The 26,602-nt window shown below is 38.1% G+C and overlaps 2 long non-coding RNA genes across 2 annotated transcripts; both read left to right on the top strand.

Moving 5' to 3' along the window:
* Positions 1-8,191: 8,191 nt before the first annotated feature.
* Positions 8,192-23,519, top strand: LOC135248474 (uncharacterized). Its single transcript, XR_010328434.1, has 2 exons — positions 8,192-8,686; positions 23,379-23,519. It is a non-coding gene; the product is annotated as an uncharacterized LOC135248474 (long non-coding RNA).
* Positions 12,838-19,188, top strand: LOC135248475 (uncharacterized). Its single transcript, XR_010328435.1, has 2 exons — positions 12,838-18,551; positions 18,597-19,188. It is a non-coding gene; the product is annotated as an uncharacterized LOC135248475 (long non-coding RNA).
* Positions 23,520-26,602: the final 3,083 nt, after the last annotated feature.

The raw sequence follows: 26,602 nt of genomic DNA, 5'->3' as shown, positions 1-26,602 counted from the left end.
CACATCCAGTTATATACCCATAGCAGGGTGTAGACAGAGCCTGACTTCTCATTCAGGTGCAACAAATGGCACACACTCAAGTCTATGGACAGTAATCACACAGTGATAAGAATATTTATGCACTATGTATTATCATTATGTACAGGTAGCCATTTCATGGCCATTTCGCCTCTCTGTATAATTGACTGGGTTTTTAATTATTTACCTAGGTGAAGCTACAAATCATTCACCGAATGAAAGGATGGTTTAATCAAGTCTGCGAGATCTAATGTTTGCAGCTGTGAACTGATTTATGACTCTTCTGACTTCATGGCTTCCCCAAATTGCTCCTTGCCACTGGCACATTTGGAAATTCCATCTGGTGACAAAAGGTGTGTGCCCACTTGGACACTGTCTCTCCAGCTATACACTCCTCTTGCTGCTCTGGCACTCCTTGTGTCTGTCGATCACCTGCCCGTCATGCCATGTCTCCAATTCTAATCTCCTCTCATCCCTCAGCCTGACAGCCCTGACAGCCTGTCCAAGCCTTGATTGGACCGTCACTCAGAGGGAAATGGACAAAAATAAACCGTTGTCCTCACTGCCGTTAAACCACAACACTACTGAATCATACCCCTCACTTCCATGTCCCGCACCCCCACACTTCTCCATGTACACACAAGCACTGCCCTCCTCCCTAGTACACACAGAAATCACAGATAACGCATGTCAGAATGTATTTTCCCTCTGTGCCCTCGCTCCCTCTGCCTTCCCCAATATGCCTGTGATGAATTCACTGTGTCACCTCTGTGAAGCTCACTTTTGCACCAGATAATGATTCTAAATGGCCAGAGCAACAATTCTTTCTTTCCTGGCTGTAATTTTGGAAGGTGGAAACTTCAAACTTTCTTTTTTTGATTTCTTTTAAGTTCCCAATGACTATTTGAGAAATGGAAGAACCATTACCCACCTATACAGAATTCATTCAGAGCTTACACTAGCCCGCTGGTACTGGTGTCAGTGGCAAGACTAAAAAACAAAAGATTTTTGAGAGCCATCTTTAAATCCAAGTATTTTGCATGGCCACCAATAATACACTGGGCAAATATAACTCCTGCAGTAGTGACCATATTTCTTGCACCCGATGTTCCGATATATTGAAAGGAAAATGTCAATGGGGAGGTTCATCCCCATTGGCAGCACGGTTTTACTAGTGTCGTTTTGAAAGAACCACCATGGGAGGGTGTGACCTCTTAAGATTCATCTGTAGGAATTCCTCTGAAAAAACCTTATCCACAAGTGCAGCCATACAGCATGAAGGTCAGGCTCTGTGCACTTAAAGCTGGATGTGCTGAAAAGCGATTGACCACAGGATATGATCCATGGGTGTCCTGGAACTGAGAACTAATAGCCCTGATTCTATCTGCAGGTAATGTTTGTGATAAGGCCTGGCCCAAGCAATAGTGTATCCATGACAACCTAAATAAAAGCAGTTACTATTTTTCTTCAAGAGAACTGCATTTTTATTTTTTTGAATAGACATGACATAGGTTGTGAAAGTCATACTATACTATTCAAGTTGCACTAACCTCTTCAGAGGGAATGAGATTTTTCATGTTTAATTTTCCTTTTCAGTTCTCATACTACATGCATGAGGATTCCCATTTGTCAAATCCTTCAGGTTGTCTGTGACTTTGGGCCATTTTAATTATGTGCCCTTCATTTCAAATGGAGGTTGGAGAAGTAGGAGGGAATATGGTTTTTATTTTTTCAAATAAATATGTTCTATCTTTTTGACAGGAATATATTATGGATGCCCTCCAGGTAAAGAATGGACAATGTGTGGACTTATAGAATATCCATTTAACTCCCTGACATTCCATTCTCTTTGTTTTTATCTTTCCTTTGTGATATACTGTGTAAGCAGCAGGATGGCAGTATGCATGCTTCTGCTTATCTCTTCTAATACTTCATTATATTGCAGAGCTTTCAATACAGAGCTCTCCGCAAAGTAAATTAACTGAACAACTGCAATGTCCAAAGAACATGTAAACATCTTGGCATGACACTTCAAATATGACAGCATTATCACTATAACCTCACAACAAAAGCACAGAACAGCATACATTTTTTCACTGTCTGTGTAATTGGGAACCAAGGCGATTGTGAACATGGTAGCAATATGAATGTTTTTTTCAACTAGCCAGTTGATATTTACACAACAAACCGCACTGCTTTGTTTGAACAACTTTATGATATATTGCCTTAGAGTAGTGCTTGTTCAGTTTGTGTGAATCATATGGCTCTAACTGTCAATTATAACTTGGCATTATTTTGATATTAAATTGATATGCATTGTACACTTGATTTACTTGCCTATAATAATTATATGTCATATATTAGACTTGCTATATAACTGGACAAAAACATACACAGTAAAATGTCCAGTGTTGATTCAACTCTATGGGTCCAACAGGAAAAAAATGTTCACTTTTGCTATTTTCAGAACATGAAAAATAACCTTTGTGCTACATGCTGCTGAAAAAAGACATCTGGCCGGAAGGAAAACCTAGAGAACTGGTACCCAGCCAAAGCTGTCAACAAAGTAAGGCATGATACCAAGTGTCACCTTGTTTCCTCTAGTTTTTGCAACAAAAGCAACCTCATATTCCACAGCCGGGAACACAAACTGTTTGTGTGTTTGTATTCAATTTGTCATATTGTTGACAATCAAGAGTGTTTATGCTAATTTTAAAAAAATTATGGAGGCACAAATAACAGACAATTGGCGATATGCAGCGCCAAAGTCAATGAATGAATAAATGAATGAAGGATATATAAAACTGCAGTGATTTGAGTTATCTTATGAAAACAGCAACAAGGAGGCACAAAAATAACATACTTTGTAACTTCAACCATTTAAGGGTGTTTTTTAATATTTATTTAAGCCACACTGACAAAGTTATTAAAAGGGGCCAGGAGCAGACTGCCCATTAAACTTATTAAAAAATGAAAAAGGGTATGGTCTTTTTGAGATTCTCGTTTAATTTCTTTTCTTGTGGGATTGTCATATCATTAAATTGGATTGTCAAATCATTAAAATTGCAATTTGAGGCACAAACTTTAGGTAAAACATGATTTTAGTGTACTCCACACCATCCTCTGATCTCTACTGAACCTCAGAGTAATCTGCTAAATCTCAGCATCACAGTTTTTTTTTCTCCTGCTTGTGCATTAGAAATTATTCATCATTTATATATAGACTCATTCATTACGCTTCCTTGCAAAGTCTTTACAGTAGATGGTCATATCAATTCTATCAGAGCATTTCAATGAATAGCTCCCTTGTTTACAAAACATTTTTCTGTATTAACAGTTACTTACAATATTTTAAGTTTGAGTTTTCACTTTTATCTGCAGTTTTCATAAGGATCCAAAACTGTCCTCTCGTGAAGCAGTTGCCTTACATTGAAACTGAATTTTGTAGTCTCATGGTACACCATAATTCATTATTCACATTTCTTGTTTTTAACTGAAAATGTACTTGCCTGTTATAATTAACTTCTTAAATAATCTAGTTACAGAAGACAGCTGTAAATAAAAAATTAAGTAATCATTTCTTTAAACAAATTAGCTTCCACTCTCATCACATAATTAGTTAGCAAAATGGCACCTTATGAATATTGATGAAGTGCAAAACAAGAATGATCAAACAATCTTTCCTGTGTAATGATAATTAATCTATTCATTTTAACATGTTGGGAATTAATGGATATGAAACCAAAACCATAGATTCAATACAAATATAAATATATGTTTATACTTTCGCATAAATCTGAAATTACGCAGCATACTGACAGCCCACAATGGTTGGATGTTACCATGGAAACATCTATCAAAAATACCTCATAATGTCAAAAGTTGTACTGTGATGTTCAGTTGTAGGATGTTAGCTCCAGGTACCCAAGCACCTGCTCCTTTTGCCCCAAGTGCCCAATGTGCCTCTTTGTAAAATAAATACTGTAAAATAACTGGGTTTTGTGTAACAGTTTTCTAGGTTAGTGTGCCCTTTTCTCGCTTTGAACACCTGCCCCTCAAAAGGATTTGTTTCCTATGGTGTTTGCAATGAATGTACTCTCGTTTTCCACTGCTGGGAACAGAATCTGTTTGATTTATTCATTTTGTCATATTGTTGTCAATCAAGATGGTTAATGCAAAATGAAAAAAGAATTTGGAAGATGAAAATAATAGACAATTTGCAACATGTTGTACCAATGTTAATGAATGAATGAATTAATGTTATATTTTAATTTTTTAAATAAATTATATAGCTGATAAAAACAGCTATAAAGAAGCATATAATAATATAGTTCATAACTTAATTAATTTTTCAAATTGTTGGTAATGGGAACTGCAAATATAAATTGTTTGGGTTATTGCAATATGGCAGTGCGTGTGAGCCTCCAGAAATTAAATTCCTTTCTTGTGGGTCTCTTCATTTTTTTGGAAAAGAAAAAAGCGTATTGGTTATTCTGCATCCAGAGAAGGCACAATGCTTAGGCATTTCCAACTTAGCTTGCCTGCCACAAAAGTGGAAAGAGCATAATTTACATATTACAAGTTGAAAGGATTTCACTGGTTGTACATCATACCCAGTTAACCCTGCCCACTGAAAACATGTAGTTTTGCCAAAGGGAAACGTAAGCCAATCACTTCACAGGCTTTGCTACATCTTTTTTTTTTTTTTTTTTTTGCAAGAATCAGAAAGTATTTCTGAGTCATTTGTGAATGCAAAAAAGTATTAAAAGAACACATCAGCAAAGAATTCACAAATATTCAGTGTCCTTTAAGATGCGTCTTGTGTTTTTGCCTGTAAGCTGCAGTTTTGACCTCTGAATGAACAGCTCTTTCAGTGGCAGTCAATGGTGCAGAAAATAAGTGATTTTTATCTCTACAGCATGGCACCATGTTTGCAGTGACGTGTTCATGTGCTTTAAATTGCTTTGTCCATTAGGGCCCAGATACACCAGCATGTTGTGTGTATGTGTGTGTGCACGCGTGTGTGTGTGTGTCTGATTGTTTCTGTTTTTATCGTCCATGGAGGGACTTAAGTGCTGGTTATCAGATTTATTTATTTATATCATCTGACTGCAGTTTATGGAACCACTTTGTCCTAAATGGGCAGCTTCATTGCCTTATTGAACTTAAATTCCAAGAGTGGGTCAGCGAGGTATTCTAAAACTTCACAGTCTAATGGACTGTTGATAGCTGTCTATTAACCCCCTGTGCCTTGGGTATGATAGCAGCTCCAGGCAAAGGGGTGGGGGCACCATTAATGTAACTCATTTCTAACCTTACAATATGAAAAAGGCATAACCAGCCTTAATAAGACACATTCCTCCCAATGCATACTCAGGCTGTCTGGTAATCTGCAAAAAATATAACGTAGAGGACAAACATATTGTAAAGTTCAATTAGGTAGTGTGTGTATGTGTTATGCCTATGTTGTTGAAATGACATTGGTTTGTAGACATGGATTAAAGTTCTTCGCTGGCTTTAATTCAACTTCATTTGAGTTTCTGTAGACACAGCTTTTTTTACTGATATTTACTCACTGAAAAACACAGGGCAATTTACCAGGTCTATTGCACAAGCATCACCAGCCCCTGTCCCTTCACATGCATTCCAATGCACTCATCGTACTGCATGCACAGCTATTTAAACTGGCTGCTGCAAGCTTTATGCAGGCTCTCATTTGATATATTGAGATGCTAGGGGCATTTCTTAAACAATGTCCTCCCTCACATCACTGAATTCCATTTATCTAGACAGAAAAGAGCTATTATGTGGCAGTTGTACTGTTGTAATGTAATGTATTGCTACCTGGCAGATGAGGAGACAGTTAATGAAAGGTGCCTTTTTTAGAGGACAATTATCTCTGTCAATATTATTGTATACAACCTTGTCCCCTTATACTGTTTGCAACAGTTAGAAAGAGTACACTCAAATGATAAAACAACTTTACCCAACCTCCACTAGCCTACCTTCTCTTCTGTTCTCTCCCCTCTCCACCAATGGTCACATATTTCACCTCATCCAACGATGTCCTGGACCCCATTACCTCACCTTTGCTCCAAACCACCTCAACCGGCATACTTACATTCATCTCTTCCATGATCAATTAATCACTGTCCACAAGCAGAGTAGCTGTGGCCTTCAAGTTACACCCCTGTTGAAGAAAGCATCTTTGCATCCTTCTGCTGTCCAGAATTATCAAACAGTATCCTTCCCCATTCTCACCAACACCCTGAAATGCACAATTTTCTCCTTACCGCCCGCTCCAACACCCTGAAATATGCAGCATCTAACCAACTTTCTTACTTCTTGTCACAAAATAGCCTTCTTGACTTCCAGTCTGGCTTCAGGCTAGTCACACCACTGAGATTGCCATCGCCAATTTACTTCAGTCAGCTAGAGTAAGTTGCCTCTCTTCTGTTCTAATCCTTCTGTACCTTTCTGTCCCTCTTGAGATGGGCTCTTCCTCTTTACTCTTAGTTCACTTAAGATCTCAGGCACCGCTCTTCAGTGGATTGAATCCTACATCTCTGTACATGCTTTTAGGTTTTCCTGGCATGTCACGCCCAGCACCAGGTGTGCCCATGCTCTGTACTTAGATTTTTCTTTTACATTGTATTTCTTAGGTCATCTCTGCCCAGGGTTTCATGCTATTTCTATCCTGACAATACTCAGCATGACAATATTTTTCCTCTCTTTACCTCCATCTGACAATCTAGCCTCACTTCATATCTCAGCTTCCCTGAAATATATCTCATGCTGGATGGCAAACTGTCACTTACACGGGAAAGTTCACTTTCAGTTCTAGTGTATGCTTTGGTCCAGATAGTTTCTGTGTGCAATGAAGGATATCTTAGATATTTGCCTTAAAACCTGTCAGCTTTAAAATGACTTGTTTATGGGCAGTCTTGGGTTTGTGGTTTAAAGCAAAAAATACACTTCACATAACTAAAAACAGTTTGTGCAGCATAAATGTGCAAGGAATCAGATTGATTGAATGGGGCATTCTAAAATGCTTAATGTGAAAATAATTAAACAAGTGAAATACATTTAACTTTGAGGGGAAAATGGAACATATTCTGTGGTTTAGGGCACCATAGGATTTAGCAATGATGAAATAAAAAAAGAAATATACATCTGTTAAATTCATATTAATTTAGTGAAAAACTGTCAAAAAAAGGGGATTTAATGTCGCTTAGCTGGGCAAATCTTATAATTCAAAAAGGTAAAATTATTTCGTATTGCCGTAGGGATGTTAACAGTTCATCGATTCACTGTTAATCATTAACAGGAACATAGATCAATTAATTTTATTGATTAAATGGTTAAATTTCAATAAACCATTTCAATGAATAACCTAGCGCTGGCAATTAGATTTTACATTAGCGAGACGTTTCTCCGTTGTTAGACACAAATCCCCTTGACTGGTGGAAAGTTTATGAGTCACGGTTCCCTCAACTGGCAGCATTAGTGAAACGTTATTTACCCATTCCTAGAACATCGGTGCCATCTCAGTGCATCTTCTCAGCTGCCAGTTTCACCTTCAGCAGATTTGGGTCCACATGTCCCCTCAGAGGGAATACAAAGTTATTCTGAGTGATTACCTTTATCCTATGAGGAAACATTTCTGTCCTGATGGGAGTGGTCTCTTCCAGAATGACAATATCCCCATCCACAGGGCACGAGTGGTCACTGAATGGTTTGATGAGTATGAACATGACTTGATCAATATGCTACAGTATGGCCTTTCCAGTTACCAGATCTCAACCCAATTGAACACCTATGGAAGATTTTGGACTAGCGTGTTAGACAGCGCTCTCCACCACCATCATTAAAACATCAAATGAGGGAAGACTTTTTGGAAGAATGGTGTTCCAGCAGAGTTCAAGAGACTTTTAGAATCTATTCCAAGCTGCATTGAAGCTGAGGCTCATGGTGGCCTACAACCTTACCAAGACACTTAATGTTGTAAAAATTTCATTAAATGGTTTGAATACCTTGTTATATTTTTTAAAAAGGTTTTTTTATTCTACACATGTTTAAAATTTAACAGTTTACATAGTTTTTAGATTTTGGATATTGTTTTATTTTACTTACCTTTTGTAATCCAATCGATGATGAGTTCAGAGGTCAAGGGGAACAAAGAGGAGAGAACAAAAACAAACTGTTAATTAGTGTCCATGAGTTGCAATCACAGTATGTGGCTATGATATATATAATGTGAAAAGCATTGCATTATGTACTGTCATTTGTGTATTTGTTTTAATGTTGTCAGCGCGATAACTTTTATTTTTTTTAGGCTACTGTTGTGAGGTAAGGACTCACACGGAAGGTAATATCTGTTCCAGACTGACTGAAAGACTGTTAGCTTAGCCTGTTGCTACTCAAGTCAAGGCATCGGATCCTAGCTGAATTTAGCTAGCTCAGAAAACCGTTAGTGTCTACAAGTTTAGCTGCGTGACAGATAATCAGAACCAGCTAAAAAAAAAAAAAAAGACAGGTAGCGGTTTGGTCTACCTGGAAACGCCCAAACTTCCTCTGGAATTGCTGCATGTTACCTCAGTCTCTTTCTTCGGAGGACGCCCTTCCACTCAGCTGCGCTCGCGCTGCCACGCCACCGCTCTGGATTTGAGTAAGTTACCACATTTTGTTTATTGCTCGGCATTAATGAAGCAGCCAGTTTGTTTTAGGCATCCACACACCAAAGCAATGCCTCAGACCTGCAACGTAAAGGGGGAATGTTGGAAATGTTTTTCATTACCGGCTTTAGATAAAGGGATTTTTGATTGATTAAGAGTGGATTGTTGTTTGTACCACTTTGAAGAATTGATTTACCTGGCATTTTGCTAATTGGTTTCAGGGAACAAAAAATAAATAGATTAATAACTTTTATTGACATTTAGTGTGAAAATCCATAGTCTATTGCCCAAAGGATATTTTTGTTTACAAGTGAATAAATAATGAATTACTTTTTTACTTACCTGTGTTGTGTTCAGTGGTTATTAGTGAGTGATGCACTAGGCATTTGACTTCTTGTTAAAATTTGACGAGGGGAAAGGGTTAGGGGCCAGTGGTTTAATTGGTATTAAGCATAAAGAGGCAGAGTTATTAAAAAGCTGCTACACTTATGGGAATTGGTCATTTCTATATTGCCTTTGGGACTGAAACAAAGGTATATTCAAGAGGCACTTTATTACCATTATTCCTTGATGTATAGGCCTAGATATCACTACTGGAAAACAAAAATAATCTTTACTGTAGACCATCCTCTGTGTCATAATAATATTAATAGCTACCACATGCAGACAAGAGACCCCACGTAAGCATGTGTGTTAGAAGAATAAAAAACTATCGCAATCCTCATGACACTTCCGCTGGAACTGACAAGCCCCTCCCTATGTCCAAATGGATTTACATATTTCAGGCTTCTGATAACTTTAGACATTTTACTTTGTGTCATTCGGGCTGAAGGAGAGGAGAGGTGGTCTGTTGTCCATAGAGAGCTCAGGCTCTGGATTGCTAAGTTTAACTGCTGTAAAAATGGCATCTTGGTTTTGAAGGTTAAAAAGCTCCAGCAGCTGGTTGATTAAAGGCTTCAACATGCCCACTGAGGCCTGTGTGCAGCTCAGCTCACGAGGGATTCTACAATAAGGTCCTGCCTTAATTAACTTTCCAACCATGAGAACAGGGCAGAGATCCTGAAAATTGCACTTAAGGAAAAAGGATTGAAAATCCATCAATTTCTTTTTTGCATTTATGGTGCAGTTTGTTTCTTTTTTTACCCTCCAGTGATCTACCAAAACAGTTATGCAAAGCAGATCTAGCTTTGTGTGAAGGACTTTAGTGCCTCCTTTGAACTTGAACTAGGCCTACTCCAAAGCAACAATTTATAAAAGTTTCTCTTAATAACACACAAGCGTTAAATTCAAAAATAGGTTTGCTGCCCCTCTGGTCCTGCCCTTGAAAAAAATCAGTGCATGACTCAAGGTCTTTCAGGTGCTTTCTGTCAACAGGAATTCCAACATTGTCCAGCCTTGCAGGCGGTCATAGTTTTGTTCAACATGGTCATAAAGCTCAGAGAGTCGATCTACAGATTTTTTCATTACCTATTCTCTTGCATTCCCTTTCAGCATTGATGGGCATGTTTCCTGGTTAATGGGAATTGTTAATGTAAATTAATTATTTGAGCAATTAGGAGACTGCCTGGGGACTCCAGGCTTCATTGTTTAATACAGGATCAATTGTAGCACAAATAACTGCATTCAGTCACGGTCAGGCAGACGGTCCACTTGTTTTTAATTAGCGTGATTTATTGCATGAAGTTACTTCAAAGGGTATTTTGTCAGGGTAAGGACAAGATGACAAGAGAAAAAGAAAAAGAACACACGCACACACACACACAACACACGTTGTGTAATGGGTAACAAGTAAATTAAAGTTAAAAAAAGAAGTGCTGTAAGTGCATACTGTATGGGCACAGACAGTCCATGGGCCAAGTTGCTTACTGGTTGAAAAAGGAATAATAGAGGTTTGGGATCGAATGTTCCAGAACAGCTCCAGAAGTACATTACAGTTTTATGGACCTAAAAGTCTATAAAGTTGAGAAAAACAAGACAGTTGAGAAAAGAAAATTAAGCAAAAAAGTATCTAAATGATACATTTACATTTATGAATGAAGTTGGTTTTTAAAACTGTAAGAGGCTGTAATGTGATTTTAAGTGCTTATTGTTAAGATGGCATTAGACAGTAATACCTAGTGTAGGCGGATGTTGTGAAGCTTAGGTGCAGTACGGGCTCCACCCCAGGCCATGAATGCTGAAAAAATGTTGAATGTTGGAAAAATGTATCAAAGCAAAAAGGCCAATGGTATATTATCACAATGAAATAGGTTTGTCTCAGCTTCTGTTATAATATTTACATTCCCTTTCATTTTTCAGTCAAATTAAACTAAACTAAGAAGGACAGTACAATATGTCCCTTCATTTAGTTCATCAAGGGAGATTGACACAGAAAGCTTAAGCTACAGTATTTTCTAAATGACAGTGAAATTCTACTCCAACAGTGAACAGATACAGAAACAGCCTCCCAATTTAAATGTCTGGATTTAAAGGCAGCAAGATCACACGCATGTTATGCCAGTTAGCTTGTTATTTTCACACACAATTCTCCAGGTAAAAACTACATGAACTGCCTTGCAACACTTTGGCCTGGATTCAATCAACATTGAATTAGATTCCCCATTAAACAGAATTTTTTCTTCACACAGCAAAGTGAGCTCCCCACAAAAAAAACAAATGTATATCTAAGCCAGGGATAAGTGTATCAGGAGGAGCCAAGATTTAGAACAAATGTCATTTGAATCCAAGCCTTGGCATGTATAGCTTCTGGCCCCATTAAAATATTTATAACTCAAAACAGTTGATGTTACAGTATGCAAGGTGTGTGGAACTGCAGTTTCATATGTATAATTTTCTTATATGAGATGGATGTTCAGGGTTCATTGCACTATATAGATATGTGTATATATATATATATATATATGTAAATGCAAACTAGATCTGGCAAGGTTACACCTTGGTGACAAAACTGCGGTCACTGTCTTACCTTTTTTTTAAACTTCTCATCAGCCTCGATTATGTGACGAGCATTAGGTGCACCTTTTCTTATCTGTGTTTAATATGCAGTTTGTTATTTCACAGCTGGGTGATCAGCCTAATTGAGGTTTTCTTGAACCCTGTAGATTATGTGCTGCTGTTTAACTTTGTAATCAATTTGGAGGTGAGCCACTGTACCAAAAGTCGGATACTATGCTTTGTTGGGCTGCCTGCTACATCAAGGGGAGACTGGCAGGTTGTCATTACTGCCAGCTATCACACCTGCTAAATTATGATGGTAAAAGTGGTATTAAAAATGTATTGATATGACACCACTCAGCAAGGTGCATTTCATTACAAATTTTGCAGTTTATCAATGTTTTATAATGGCAGGAATGCCATCCATCAAGGTACAGGTTACTGGGGTATAACTCCATGCCAATACCTGTTTGGAACTCAGGTTTGCTTCAATATCCCAGGCCTGGTCTACATACTCTCATGTAAACAAATTTTTTTTAAACAATACAATGGGTCAAATGCTTAGCAAGTGTTTAGACCTCAGGATTAACTATAACGATATAATGGCTGAGGACTTGGGGGTGTATTAGGGTAGTGTATAAAAGTGTTTCATGTTTTTCTGCCGGGGAATTCTGCCTGTAGCTTAATGTTGTTACTGGGGGAGCACATAATAAACATAAAAAGGGAAGGCTTCTTGGAGAAACGTGATAACAATGACATTAATAAAGGCTTTCTGTACATATTTAATGATCATATATAGAGGACAATATGATGGAAAGGGCAACAAGGTGGTTGTATTGTTAGAATATTCAATATTCAAACGGAAATACATTCATTAGAGCAACAAAAAAGCTGTTTCGTGACTTTATAGTCCGTAGATACAAAATGTTTGACACTGATCTAAGTTTTTTTTTTTTTTTTTTTTTTTTTTTTTTTTTTTTTTTGCCTCCAGTGGCAGTGGAGCATAGTGGCATGGCAAGGAGATTGATAACTTTGAGATTAGGTAGATTACTCTACACATTGTTCTACACCTTTATGTTTGTCACTTCTCAATTCTAATGTCCTGCCAAGCCTCAAGGTAAATCAGCCTGATGCAGCCAAATATCAACTAAGTTGCTCACCCAACCTCTTTAAACATGGATTCACCACCCTCACTAGTCTAAAAATGATAGACAGAAAGTTTGGCACTCTCTATAAAACTAATTTCAGATTCCCATTTCAAGTAAACAACTGTAGTTTCAAACTAGTATCAACAATGAGCACATCTTATAAAAAGATCGATTCTTTCCCCTCCAAAATGCTGACTTGGGTGGTATGAACAAAGCCTCCAAATTAACTTGCTCTGCAAATTCCTTGTCCTGTTCACTGCACCTGATATCAGAATCTATCCAGCTTGCCAAAGTAATACATGGGAGATGAGCAGTAAACAGTGCTGTGTATCTGCGTATCTCTGTGGGTTTTCTAATCTCAGATGTAGGTTGCTACATAGTGGCTGCCACTGGTACCTTTTTGAAAACTGGTACCTTTTTGAAATTTTCTATTTAAATGCATTTCAACTGTCTACGAAAGAAGCCAGTCAATCAAGTCACTCAGGGTATCATAAAGATCCTCCATAGAACAATTTTGGACAAAGAGACAGCAGCCATCCATCATAGCTGCCCCACCATAACCCTCTTTACTCAATACAATCTCATAGTGTTTGTTTTTATTTCACGTAGAAAAACATTTTTATTTCCCATTTTATGATTGCAAACCCAGTTTAAAATGCCTGAACAACAATGCTTCAATACATACAATTTTGATTAGTATCAAGTTGGTAGTCTTTAGGTTTGTTTCAATATGGATCTTATTAAGATTTTATGTGCCATGTAGGGTTCTGTAGAATTCGATAAAAAGGCACCAGTGACCGGAAATTAATTGGATAACAAGTACTCTGGGTATTTAGAGTAAGTCTAAACATGACTGACTGTCATGTGTTTTGGTTATTACAAAAAGGTAAGCTTTACTCATTTAAATTCCTTTATATTCATTGGAAGCATGTGAAGTTTAAATCCTTCAGTACCACTCAAGCATACAAATCACATCTGAATCAGAGCCAGGGAGGAATCTATGAATGCATGTTTTGTACTGTAGCTGCCTGACATTTGTTTGATGTATTTTTTCAATGCTGTGTCATGTTGTGTATTGACATTTTTGTTTATACTCATATAAGTTGGCCACTTTAACCTAAGGTTCAGATTATACTTTGTATTATATTACCAGAACAAAATGGCATCCTATTTCATTGAATTGGATTTCTCAGGATATAAAAAAGGCTGAAAATAAGACTCAAATACAGTGGATTATGGTTTCATTGAGGCTTCAGGGGAAATTAAATTAGATGGTCCAAACATTTGTCCTTGTGAGTAAAAAAGGTTTTCGTCATTTGATCTCTTTTTTTATCACAGTTCACTAAACTGAGAAACAGAGAGTTTAAAGTGCATGTACTGTGGAATGGCTTTCTGAGAGACATAGTATAAAGACATAGAGACATAGTTGATCTCCCTTGTTGGGGCTGTTTAATGAATGTTATATATCAATGCAGTGCTTCCCTGGGTTTGTTCACTTTCTGGAGTTTTTTTTTTTCCCCCAGTATATTATTTCAATTTTAGTGTATGTTTTCAACAGTCCCAGACAGTTGGAACAAGCTGCTTTGGAGTTTATGTTCTTGCTTTAGACCACAAATATCCATGATGCCCTACACCGGCCATTGTAAAGCTTTCTGGTCTTCAGAAACTTTTCTATATATCTAAAATATCCTTCACAGCACACAAAGCCTGCCTGTCTGAGTCACTCCTTTACATTCACTAAAACTGAAATATCTAAAAAAACCCAGAAAGTGAACCATACATTTGCATTTGGAATGTGTGTAATCCCCTTTCTGGATGAATTATAGTGGATTTGATGGTGGATCCAGGGGGCTATGCACATACGTCGTCCCTCCAAAGCCCCAACCTCCCTGCACTTCAAAATCCACTGCCTTAATGCATATGGATAGAGCATTCATTTTTGAATACAGAAACTGAAATGAAACATTACATACCTTCTTAATTTTAATACCTATTATCAGATACGTTTTACTTCTTTTAGATACGAAAAATCATAAGCCCAACAGAACAATCTGAAGCATACAAATGGAGTACAGTTGTGTTTACCTTTACATGACAGCACTCAGGGGGAGATTATGGTAACCTTGAAAGACCACAGTGTTCTTAATACCTGTAGGATTGTCATATTTGGCATCTACTGGTGGTGCAAGTCATGACATGGGTAAAAAGCAGAAATGCTCATTCTTACAGTATGTCTTAATACAGTGGGACCCCTGTGTATGCTGGTTTTGGTTCTGACCACAATTGCAATCCCAGAATTTTAACAAGCTGTTAATATTTCTTAAATATGCTTCTCATGGTTTGAGAGATTATTTAACTCTGAAGTCAAATTCAAAGAAAATAGCAATGCAAGCCATGATGAATAAAAATTCCCATATTCACACTGTGCCATATTTTAAATTATTACATAAAGGTTAAAATATATCATGTAAAATGTAACTGATCAAATTAAAGACCAAGTTGAAGGTAATGTGAAAAGTGTGGACACCTGGCCACTAAAACTAATCATTTGGTAGATAATGAAGAATTTAAATACAACACAAATGCTAATGCGACAAACCTGTATTGCATTAACAAGTATACAAGTATAAGGGAAACAATTATGAAAGAAACACTTTTTAAACAACCTTAATTGAGCAAGACTGGATGTAACAAAAACTGGCGCACACAGAGGTTCCACTAGGCCAAGTGTGAGAACAGTTGTCTTAATGAATATATAATTTGACAAGTTACAAATGTCAGACAGAAAACTGCGGGTGGAGAGACTGTAAAACATACACATTAGCTATGAGATGTGATTTACCAAGGTTGCTATGATTTGCAGCTTCATGAATTTTTCTCACTATTTCATGCAAGGAGAAAGGGGGTGTAAACTTAATTTAAATACACTGACATGGCCACTGTTATTGATGTCATACCTGCTATAATGTACCACACTTGTGGAATTTTAATCATGGAGAAACCCTCAAGATATGTGATCAGATGGGGAAAATCTTTCAGTCCTTCTGAGCTACACCTTTCAGCAATGCTGCTAAAATTAATTCTGTTGCAAATTCATGGGGAAATTATTTGCTTCTGCACATGCCACATCTGAAGTTTCAAGTAATCTTCAGCATGCAGGCGATATTTTGTTTTAATAGTGATACCTCATGATCTTAAAATTGATCACAATTCATTTTCTTAGATGTCAAAATGATAATTACTTTTATTTCATTTCATCATTACGTAAATGATGGGTAATTTTCAGTACAGATGAATATGGTGTATTATATATATGTGTGTTTAGCTCAGGAAACAACAGTTTGTTAACCCTTTTTGTTTTTGGCTGGACCGCAACAGCGGAGCCAGCCCTACAAACGTGAATGTCTGTGACTGACTGACTGACTGACTGAGTGATGCAGTTACACCATTGGTTGGCCGAGTTATGAAGTTACACCATTAGTCGGCCGAATCACGTGTGTTAGGTCCAGCCATATACTAGGTTTTAGGGGAGGTTCAGGGAAGCAATGGAATACATGGACAATATCGGGTGACTTCGTTTAGTCTTTGAATTTGTCATTATGCTGAGAAATAGCTAAACCATTTTTATTGATAGTATTTGTGTTTCTCTGCAAATGTGCGAAAACACGCTGGTATAATAAAACAATGAAGGTAAATATATATAGTCCGCTTCGTTCTGTTGCTACCATAACAGACTTTCTTGTGTCTACAGCTGCAGTTTCTCACTGCAATTACTAATATTGAATATAAGCAAAAGACGCAATTTATGCTGTAGTCTGCTAATGTCTAAATAAATAATACGGTACTCTGCGCGCAGCACACAGGTAGCAGGGATGGCAAGTTGATATTTTGTTTTTTGTTTTGTTTTTTCTGTCGTATTTATTATTTGAAATATGTATTATTATTCTATCTGTCTCTGAGGCGCTCTGAAATGCTGAGCAATGGATTGGAATATGTGTCTTTTCGCTGGACCGCAACAGCGGGGCCAGCCCTACAAACGTGAATGTCTGTGACTGAGTGATGAAGTTACACCATTGGTCGGCCGGGTGACGTGTGTTAGGTCCAGCCATATTCTAGCCATGCCATTTGTTATGTTTAACTAGCTGTGGCAGATATTTCAAACATTTCAGAATGTCCTTAGGGAATCTTTGAACAGTCTGGATAATACTGGAGTAATTTGCTGGCCATAGTTTAATCTATCACACAGCATGTAATGATGTCCTGACCTAAGCATTTGTTCTTAAGATTTCACTCTGATAGTCAAAATGCATCTGTAATGGCACACACTCTAAAAATAATTCAGTGACCTTGAAAATGTGACAATAATTAAAAAGTTACGCTGTCACAATAAAATAGCTGTATATCACTGAAATGATCACTTGAGTTGCCTGCACCTAAATGAATGGCCATACATCCAACTCACTAAAGCATTCTTCATTCACCTCACAACTCAAAATGAGTGGTAATGGACAGACAGACACGTGATTATTCTCAAAAGTGCCAGTCATGCAAAAAAAAGTTGTAACTGTACCATCATTGGGTTTACTTAAAAGAAGATTGAAAAAATAGATTTTAAAAATAAGCCTAAATTACTGTATATCTACAAAGTTACATACAGTAATTTCAATTACGATATATAGTGCTGCTTTGCTGCATTTTTTCCATTACTTATCACACCTATTCTCGGAATGTGACCCGCAGTAACACCTTTATCAGTGTAAGTATTCTTTAGTTAATAATTTAATTCCATAATTCCATCATAACCCATGCTTTGCATCAAATTTTCTCCACTTTTCATTCAGAGTGCTAGAGTGCTGACTGTGCATGTCTATAAATGTAATCTTCACTCCACTTTAGTCTGATTGACTGGCAAATTAGGAAGGAGAAGTTTGTTATATAAGATGAATTAGAACCTGAATGGGTGGGTCGAGAGAGTTGTTTAATGAGGAGAAAAATTCTCCTAAATGCTCCTAAATTCAGATAAGACTGAAATGTTGGTTTTAGGTCCCAAAATATTAAGGGAGAAATTGTCTACTCTCACCTTAAACTGTGATGGTTATTTGGCTGAACCTAATATGGTCGTTAAAGACCTTGGTGTCACCATTGATCCTGATCTATCTTTTGACACCCATATAAAAAACAAATCCAGAATTGCCTTCTTTCAGCTATGCAACATAGCTAAAATTAGACATTTCCTGTCAGTTGGGGATGCTGAAAAATTGATCCATGCGTTTGTTATGTCGAGGTTAGATTACTGTAACACCCTGCTTTCTGGCTGCCCTAATAACTCGTTAAAGAGTCTCCAGCTTGTTCAGAATGCAGCTGCTCGTATTTTTACCAGAACTAAGAAGTATGATCACATTACACCAGTACTAGCGTCGCTTCACTGGCTACCCATTAAGCATAGGATAGATTTCAAGGTTTTGCTCCTGACTTTTAAAGCTCTGCATGGACGTGCACCTGTGTACATATCTAACCTGCTCCTACCTTATAAACCCACAAGGTCACTCCGATCCCAAGACGCAGGCTACTTGGTAGTCCCAAGAATTTCCAAAAACCTAAAAGGTGGTAGGTCTTTCTCCTACAGTGCCCCACTACTGTGGAACCAGCTTCCAAAATTTATAAAGGAGTCAGACTCTATGCTCAGTCTTATAATCAGTTGTAGTCTGGAGACAGGGTGCGAGAAGCCTGTAGTCATAGAGCTTTGTAGGTGGCAATCCTTTCCTTACTGTCACTTGTCAATCAGCTGTGACCCGACTTTACATGGGCTGGCTCTTGTTAGGCGGGTATGGTTGTCTACCCCTCATGACTGCATGGGCTCTCCATCCCTGTCCTAGTAGCTATGCAGCCATATACTACTCCTGGCGGGATCCCCCCAATACATACTACTGCCACTGTCTCACTGTCTGCTATACTGCAAATTCCCTAATAGCCGTTTCTACCCTCTTCCCCACGCTGCCGGCGGGGCTCTTGCCCCAACCCTCGAGAGTGCTTCAAGAGTCGTCTGGTCTCACCCACCTCTGTGGTCCAGCCCCTCTTTCGTCATTGCCTCCACCCTGCCCACATCTGTCGCCACCTGCTGTTCCCCATCACCGCCACCCAGCTCCACCCATCATCTGAGCCACATCATAAACCTTATAAAACTGACTGACATGTTAGTCACCAGTCGGCACCCTGAGCCGACCAGAGGAGGATAGATTTCCCCCTTGAGCCTGGTTCCTTCCAAGGTTTCTTCCCATCTGCCACAGGGAGTTTTTCCTTGCCACTGTTGCCTTAGGCTTGGTCCTGTGGGGGTTTAGGCCAGGGTTGTCTGTAAAGCGTATTGTGACAACTGCTGTAAAATACGCTATACAAATAAAATTTGATTGATTTGATTGATAAAGGGGGCAGAGACGTCATGGCAAGTAGGCAAATGTGACAACAAAGTTGTTCTTTCATATTGTTGGCTTTGTTACATCAACCATGTAACACCGGGGCCATGAGTACTCATACTCCTTTATGTTTACAATTAGTACGTTTTGTGCAGTTGTACTCCATTGAGCATCCTTTTTAATACAAAAGGACCCTCTGGGTTCTCTGTTTTTTCTTTTGTTTTTTCATCACAAGTCATCATTGAGCTCATTTAAAGTCAGCAGTCTAGTAATAAGAATAGCCTGAGCAGATGGGAAAAATCAACCTAGTGACGTCACAACCTAGCTTGTTCCAAGAAGGCTGCATGTTATTGGTAGTAGCTGAAAAAAATCTAACTTTATTTTTCCAGAAAATACCAGTGAACTTCATATTTGAATGTAGGGCCATAGCTTATGTAAGGCATATCTTATGTTTTTCACTACCCCATTTCAGTGGGACTATAGAGGTGTTGATCTGTGGTCAGAGGAATGCTATGCAAATATACTTTTGCCATGGCTTAATGTCTGGATTGGTTGAATATGTTTAGAAGGTTTTGACAGATTGTTCTGTCTTGCTTGCCTTTTTATTAATGTGGGCAATTGTTTACATAGTTCTGATTATGCATCATGTCTTGGCTTGTGTAAAAGGACACATTGCATGTTAATCTCATTTTAGAGAAAAATTCAAGAAAATTTTAAATCAATTTGTAGTTTTGTGATTTATATTTATGCGACAGAGCCCCCATAAAATCCCTAGTACAATGCGTCTCCTAGTAGCAAATTATATTTGAAAGACAGGTTGTCACTAATTCTTTAAACACTCTTTAAAAGACATGCAGTAGATACTGAATTCAAATGGTTAGCTAAGCTTTATTTAATTAAATTGATGCTAAGCTTGTATGTGTACCAATAATAAAATTGAATTAAGATATTTTCCAGTGTACAGCACAGTGCATCCTTGTGAGTAGAAGAAGACAGAAATGAAGTGAGATACAGTGTTCATAAAAAATTGTTGGTAAATGATATTAAACCCTTAAACTCTTCGAGGACAGCCACCTTTTATATCCTTTGCAGATCACAGGGAAAATAAAACTGACTCATTGGAGGGGGATATGATGAACTGCATATAAATCAGTCATGTATTAGAGATGTAGGAAATGGCGTACAATGTCAAAATGTGAAAAAAAAACGTAGTAATAATTCATTAAAGGAAAGGGTAGTCTCTTCCCTTTCACTATTCTCATCTACTACAATCCTGGTCTTGGTGAGCCACATGGTATGTTGGTTTTACTATTTATTAATTAAATCTGTCATTACACAATTAACTGACCTCCCTAATTTTCTTGGCTACCATCAACAAAAATATTATTTCACCGGTAAAGGCAGTATGCTTCAGAAAAAAAAAGTTATTGTGTTCAGCATGTCACCACTTAAAGCAGTTAGAGAAGACTTAGGAGATCCGATGAAACTTTTCCAGTTTAGAATTGTGAAACGCAGCCACTCATAACTAAGGCTTATGCGAGACTGGCTTTGAATCAAAGGTGTTTTTTAAAATCCTCCTGCTCTCTGATAGGGTTAAGAGGTGATATAGGATCAAAGTGGGATACCATATTGTACTGAAAAATAGCAACTCTCATGTGATGAAACATTTCTGGAATGTCACACTTGATTCTGTTTCTGGACTCCCTCGCAACTACCACATAAAAAAAGGTGTGAATACAGCTTTAGTCATTACAGATCATCACTTTTTCCTGTGATCTTTTCCTGTCTGTCTTACACACCTTTTTAAAAGGTGAACAAATACCAAAGGCCTCTCACACAAATGCAAGTGTGGGCCAACACACACACACAAACACTGGTTTTTCCTATACCTTATATGATATGTAGTTTACAGTTTAGGAAGTCAACCAGGAGAGTGGCAATATATGCAAAGAACTATACATTTATTAGCGTTAGTTTTTGTATTCACATCACTGCTGAGAACAAACCATTCACAACTCGCAAGGACAGAAGAGCTGTGATATATCTGCACAAGCAAAAGCTAAGCAATTACATTGCGACTCCATTAAATACCTTTTCCTTGCTGCTCTTTTCCCTGAGATTTAAATTTCAGCCATTGCCATTGTTTCATTTTTAATAGCATCTTTACACAAATTAGAAATTGATGTTAATGTTGATTTTAACCTGAATGCAGTGAGAGCTATCAATATACAACAAATACACATAAGTTCCACGAAGAGACAGACTCCAGATGCAAAGACTGCATAACACACTCTGTTCCCTCTGATCTGGAGAGAGAAGTCTACCGAAGGTCATGGTTCTTTTGAAATAACAGAGCAGGGATAGTCCTTTCAGGACAATTTGGATCCTGGCCATATGGTGCATTATCATATGAAAATGGTCCTTTGCTTCATGCTTTTCTGATCTACTTTTGTTCATATTTGAACTAGAGGACAGTGATAGTTTTACCTAATTTATTATTTAACAGCACCCAACTTTTTCTGAAGTATATACATATTTCTGATTGGCTAATTGCTTTTGCATCTTCAGTATGACAATGAATGAGACTGAGGTGGCGTGTGTGCCAATGTGGAGCCACCTGGGGGTGCAGCCAGACTCTTCTGGCTGACAGGTGTGCATTCCAGATAAAGCAGCATTATTCAGGCTGCCACGGCTGTGTCCACGGCGGAGACCAACCCCCCCAGGGCTCTGCGTGGTGTGATGATAATTGCACAGGAACAAGAGCAAGCCTGTTTCACATCAGTATGGTCCACAGGTGGTGTTTTACATGCACCACTGACTGTACATGGATTAGGTTTACAAAAAGTAACAAAAATCCCTTTCTGTGTCTGATGTGTAGTTAGAATCATATGTTCATGTTTTTGTATCTAAGGTTTGCATGATTTCTCCTGTGCATTGGCTACACTGTGCAAATACCTATTTTTATACTCAAGGCACACTGTTATGCTATGTATTTATACGATCTATGCAATTTATTTATTATACCATAACACAATATTACATGCCAGAAATATAAATTCTGCCAAGCACCGGAATTTGACACACTTTCAGTACTTCCATATATTCAGTACATGTGAGGTGATGCTTATGTCTTTCTCTTTGATCTCATTTCTATATTCATCTTCAGACAACACTGTCAAGTGTCTTATTGTCATGTCTCTGGCCCTGTCTGATGTTCCATAGCCCGCTACGGGCTATTCCAGCAGGCAGCACATGACTTTTGACGGCCGTCTCGCTGGTTACGGTTGTCAGGTGAGACTGCTGGACATGGTCAGCCAAGCAGCAACAGTGACACATTCCTGAGCTTAGAGGTCCAGGTGGCAATTCTCTGCATTTCTCACATGTCCTCTCGAACACAAAACAGAAAACATGCAGTGCTTTCTAGCCACATGAATCCAAATTATATTATGAGTCTTTTAATTGCACCCATCATCCAGATATTTCAGCAATATTATATTTGGTACTTTGTTGACTTAATAGTGTCTCCCTGCCATAAACTGTGTAGAGGGTCCTGCAGATTGGGTTCTGATGAAAGGTCATATATTTGAATATTATTGTTGGTTGTTTTTTTCTGAAACTGATCATAGGGTGGTATTTGGTATTTAATTTCACATGAGCTTCGTTTATTTTAGCTACAGCTACATTCTTGTTGTTGTCACAGCTGATGCAGTGGTGTCCAAATGACAGTGACATAGCAGACTGATAAATTAGAGAGACATTGTCCACTGGCTTGGCTGTACTCTCTTCTGCCTATGATGACACAGGATGTGGGCCAGACATCTGCAGACCTGGGGGCCTCCCTGCCAGCACAATGACATGTTTGGTTTCATAAACAAGACACATAATCCAGCTCCATCTCAAACAAATAATGTGCCCTTCATTCAGTTGGAGTTCTGGAGAAACTGTAAAAAAGTATAGATTATGACTGGACCAATCCTTTTTTACCAGAGATGTAAGTTAGCAAAAGACACTGAAGGATAATAAAATTGAGAATTTCAATTGACTCTGCAGAATGTATTTTTAACATCTCTGTGAGGGGGTAGCGTGGTTGTGGTGCCGGCTGCAGGCGATGGGGGGAGTGGTTTATCCGGCTGGCAATCGCAGCTGTGGGCAGTTACATGTTTAGTTCTAATCTTTCTCTGTGCTGCCTGCAGTGAGGACGGGGGGACAACGGATTCACACAGTCACGGACAGCAACACAACAGCAACAACAACGACCATGACAATGACCACAACGGCAACGACGACAGTGACAGTATTGTGGTCCATGTATTGAATAAACAATGTGCATTGTACAGCTCCATGCCTGTGTGGTTCTGTGGGACAATCATATACCGCGCATATTTTAACTTTTTCATGATACAGATTTTTTATCATATTTCACCACCCCTTGCCATATGCTTAAGTGTCACAGTGCAAGCACACAGCATTTGATTAATTTGAGGAGGTTAATGTTCCATTGTTTGGAGCCTTTCACTTGATCCTGTGAAATATTTCATGAATGTCGAGGGAGCATATACCTTCAGGAGCAATGCACTGCTGCTCTCGGATACGTTGCTGAAATGTTAATGAGAAACCTTTAGCAACAACCCTTTACCATGCACAGATTAATTGGTCATCAGCTGACTTCTCACATCAGCTGAATGTAAAGAAGGAATCCATCTCAGTCTGACACTGATGGGGCACCTCTTTCATTGATTTGGCTCTGATGGATGCTAATACTTGCGAGGGTGCATGTTATCATACAAATGCAATACAATATACAGCACGAATTTAAACAGTTTGAACAACACCCCACAGAGATCAAACTTATAACCATTTTCTGTCCTTGGCTTTCTTGTTTTTAATCTTGGGTGCATGATAACAGCAAGAAGACCAGAGATAAACACAGACTAATTCCTGAGTTGACGGTATAAATGATTTATAAAAGGTGAAGAGAAGGTGGCTGGAAACAAGACTGGCATAATGAATATACGCATAGATGTATTATGATGCTTTAACTATTGTGTTTTGGCTGGCTTTAACATGGTATTTCTGCAATGACACATCAAAGGAAACCAATTATTATTTAAAAAATCAGTTTATATATCTACATCTAAAATATTTTATAACAAATGGACATAACTGATATTGATCTTAGGGGGTTTGGCCAATTTAGTATGAGAATGAATCTGTGTACCTTCTGTTCAATTCATAACCATTTTGAAATCAAGGAATGCATAATGAAAAAAGACTCCAGTAGGAGTCGCTAATGCAACGATTAGGACTCATACCCTCACCGGCTTCCCACCCGCAAACACAGCCAATTGTGTTCGTAGGAATGTCTGACCAAGCCGGACGTACCGCCGCCGGGGATTGAACCTGGGTTTCTGCGGTGGTAAGCGAGGGCTTATACCTCTACACAACCCAGACGGCCTAACTTGTGCCTTTTTCACAAAACTAAGGAGTTGACAGTCATATTTTCAACATGGTTATACGCAGAATAAGAATCTATGCATGATTTTACTTGACACGATTCTATAATAAAGTTATAGTCTAGTTGTTTTTCCTTACATAGAGTCAACACTACACTCACTAGTTGGTTAACATGTGACTCGGCATATGACTGATTAGTGGAATACGTGCAGTTGATGTACTGTGAAGCAGTTTGAACTTCCATGGTTACTGAACTGTGCTAGGAGTAGCAGATGTCAGCCAGTAAAATTAACATGAATTAATTCCTTGACAGGGGAGTCCCTGGTCTGAATGTTTTGAACCCTCTGTAATGAGTGGCCAATTATACAAATTTTGTATTTTGTATTTTACATTATTTAAAAAAGCTTAAAAATATGATGCTGAATAAAATAAAATCTAGCTTCTTGCAGCATTAAACACAAGTATGGGGCAAAAGCAATGCGAATTAATCTATAATGGCATTTTGGGTATTTAACTCAACATTCAAACAATGGTACTGTACATTCCTTTTGTGCAATTGTTAAACAGTGCAATTTTGCTATCTTGACAAAGGCTATTGATAAATATTAATTAACTTTTTAGGGGCATTGCTTAAAATGTAACACTGGAGAAGAGCAATAGAATTTGTGATATACTGAGGAGAACACTAACGATAACTTTCACATGTAAAAAATTTTGCCTTCTGTCTTTTTTGGTATCTTTTTCTTTTGCAGCTTCAGATTTTAAAGTTAATTAAATCTGTCGTCTGACAAGTCAGCTTTGGCTTTCCATTGTAAAATCAGCCCTTAAGATAAGATATGTGTGTAAGACTCTTCAATTAACTGACAGTTGATGTCTCCTATAAGTAAATTTGTGGATACTTGTCTTTTAAGTTTGGGTCACATTGATTTGACTTTGAGAAGTTACCAACAGAATAATACAAAATGTATCATTTCAGTGCGTATAACTGTATTACATTTTACAGTCAAACATTTACCTCGCAAATTGTTATGTGTTAATGATTATTAGCCACTGAAACAAACAAACTGTGCTACAGATGTGTTCAATGTTTCTAGTCATGAAATTATTTACTTTAAGTTGGAGGTGACTTTATTTGCCACTGTTCGGAATTAGCAGTAGCCTTTTATACTTGCACCTTGACTGTGATACAATGGCCCTATATGGATTAAACATAATCTACTAGTTTCATCAGTTTATTGTTGAACATCAAGTTATTTATTTATTTATTTTTACTTTTTTGAGAGTACTTAGCTACAAGTCTTCGGCTTTGATTCAGTGTGCCTTTGGCGTCAATGTATGGCAAGCACAACATGTAGCAGCAGCTGCTGCAACTTAAATGCACTGCGATGTTACCTTAATTTGTCTTTTAATCTGTATTTGCGCCGTACCCCGCAAATCCTCTCAGCCCCAGGAAGCGGCGCCCTTCGGGTTTCTCAGGTGGCCATGTTTATTACGCCCACCCATTTGCTCTCAATCTGTCAACACCAGGGCTGGGCTCCCGAGGAGAGGCCGTCATTTGGCAGTCCATCTTTCAGATGACACGGAAACACAGCGTCCCATCTGCCAGCTAGGTATCCAAGCTGGGGCAACATTTGGCAGGGACTCATCTGAGATGGTACCTCCCTCCTCTTTCTTTTTTTCTTTTTTTTTTTGGGTGGGTTGGGGGGGGGGTTAATGTATCTACCTTCAGGCATTCCTCTGTGCTGGTTAATTTGTGATTAGGCTGTCTGCCTTTAAAACACACATATGCACGCACACATGCACACAGTATGAATATTTTAGGCATTGATCATGGTTTATATTTTTCCAATATAAAACTATTCTTGTGGTTTATGTAAAGTGATATACTTTATGAGGCATACTTTGATTCTTCCTTCTAAAACCATTAGAAGATCATCCTGTTGCTGTAGTCATAAAATGTAAG

Source organism: Anguilla rostrata, chromosome 2, assembly GCF_018555375.3.
Source record: "Anguilla rostrata isolate EN2019 chromosome 2, ASM1855537v3, whole genome shotgun sequence".
Taxonomy (NCBI): domain Eukaryota; kingdom Metazoa; phylum Chordata; class Actinopteri; order Anguilliformes; family Anguillidae; genus Anguilla; species Anguilla rostrata.
This window is presented reverse-complemented; position numbering and strand designations above follow the sequence as displayed.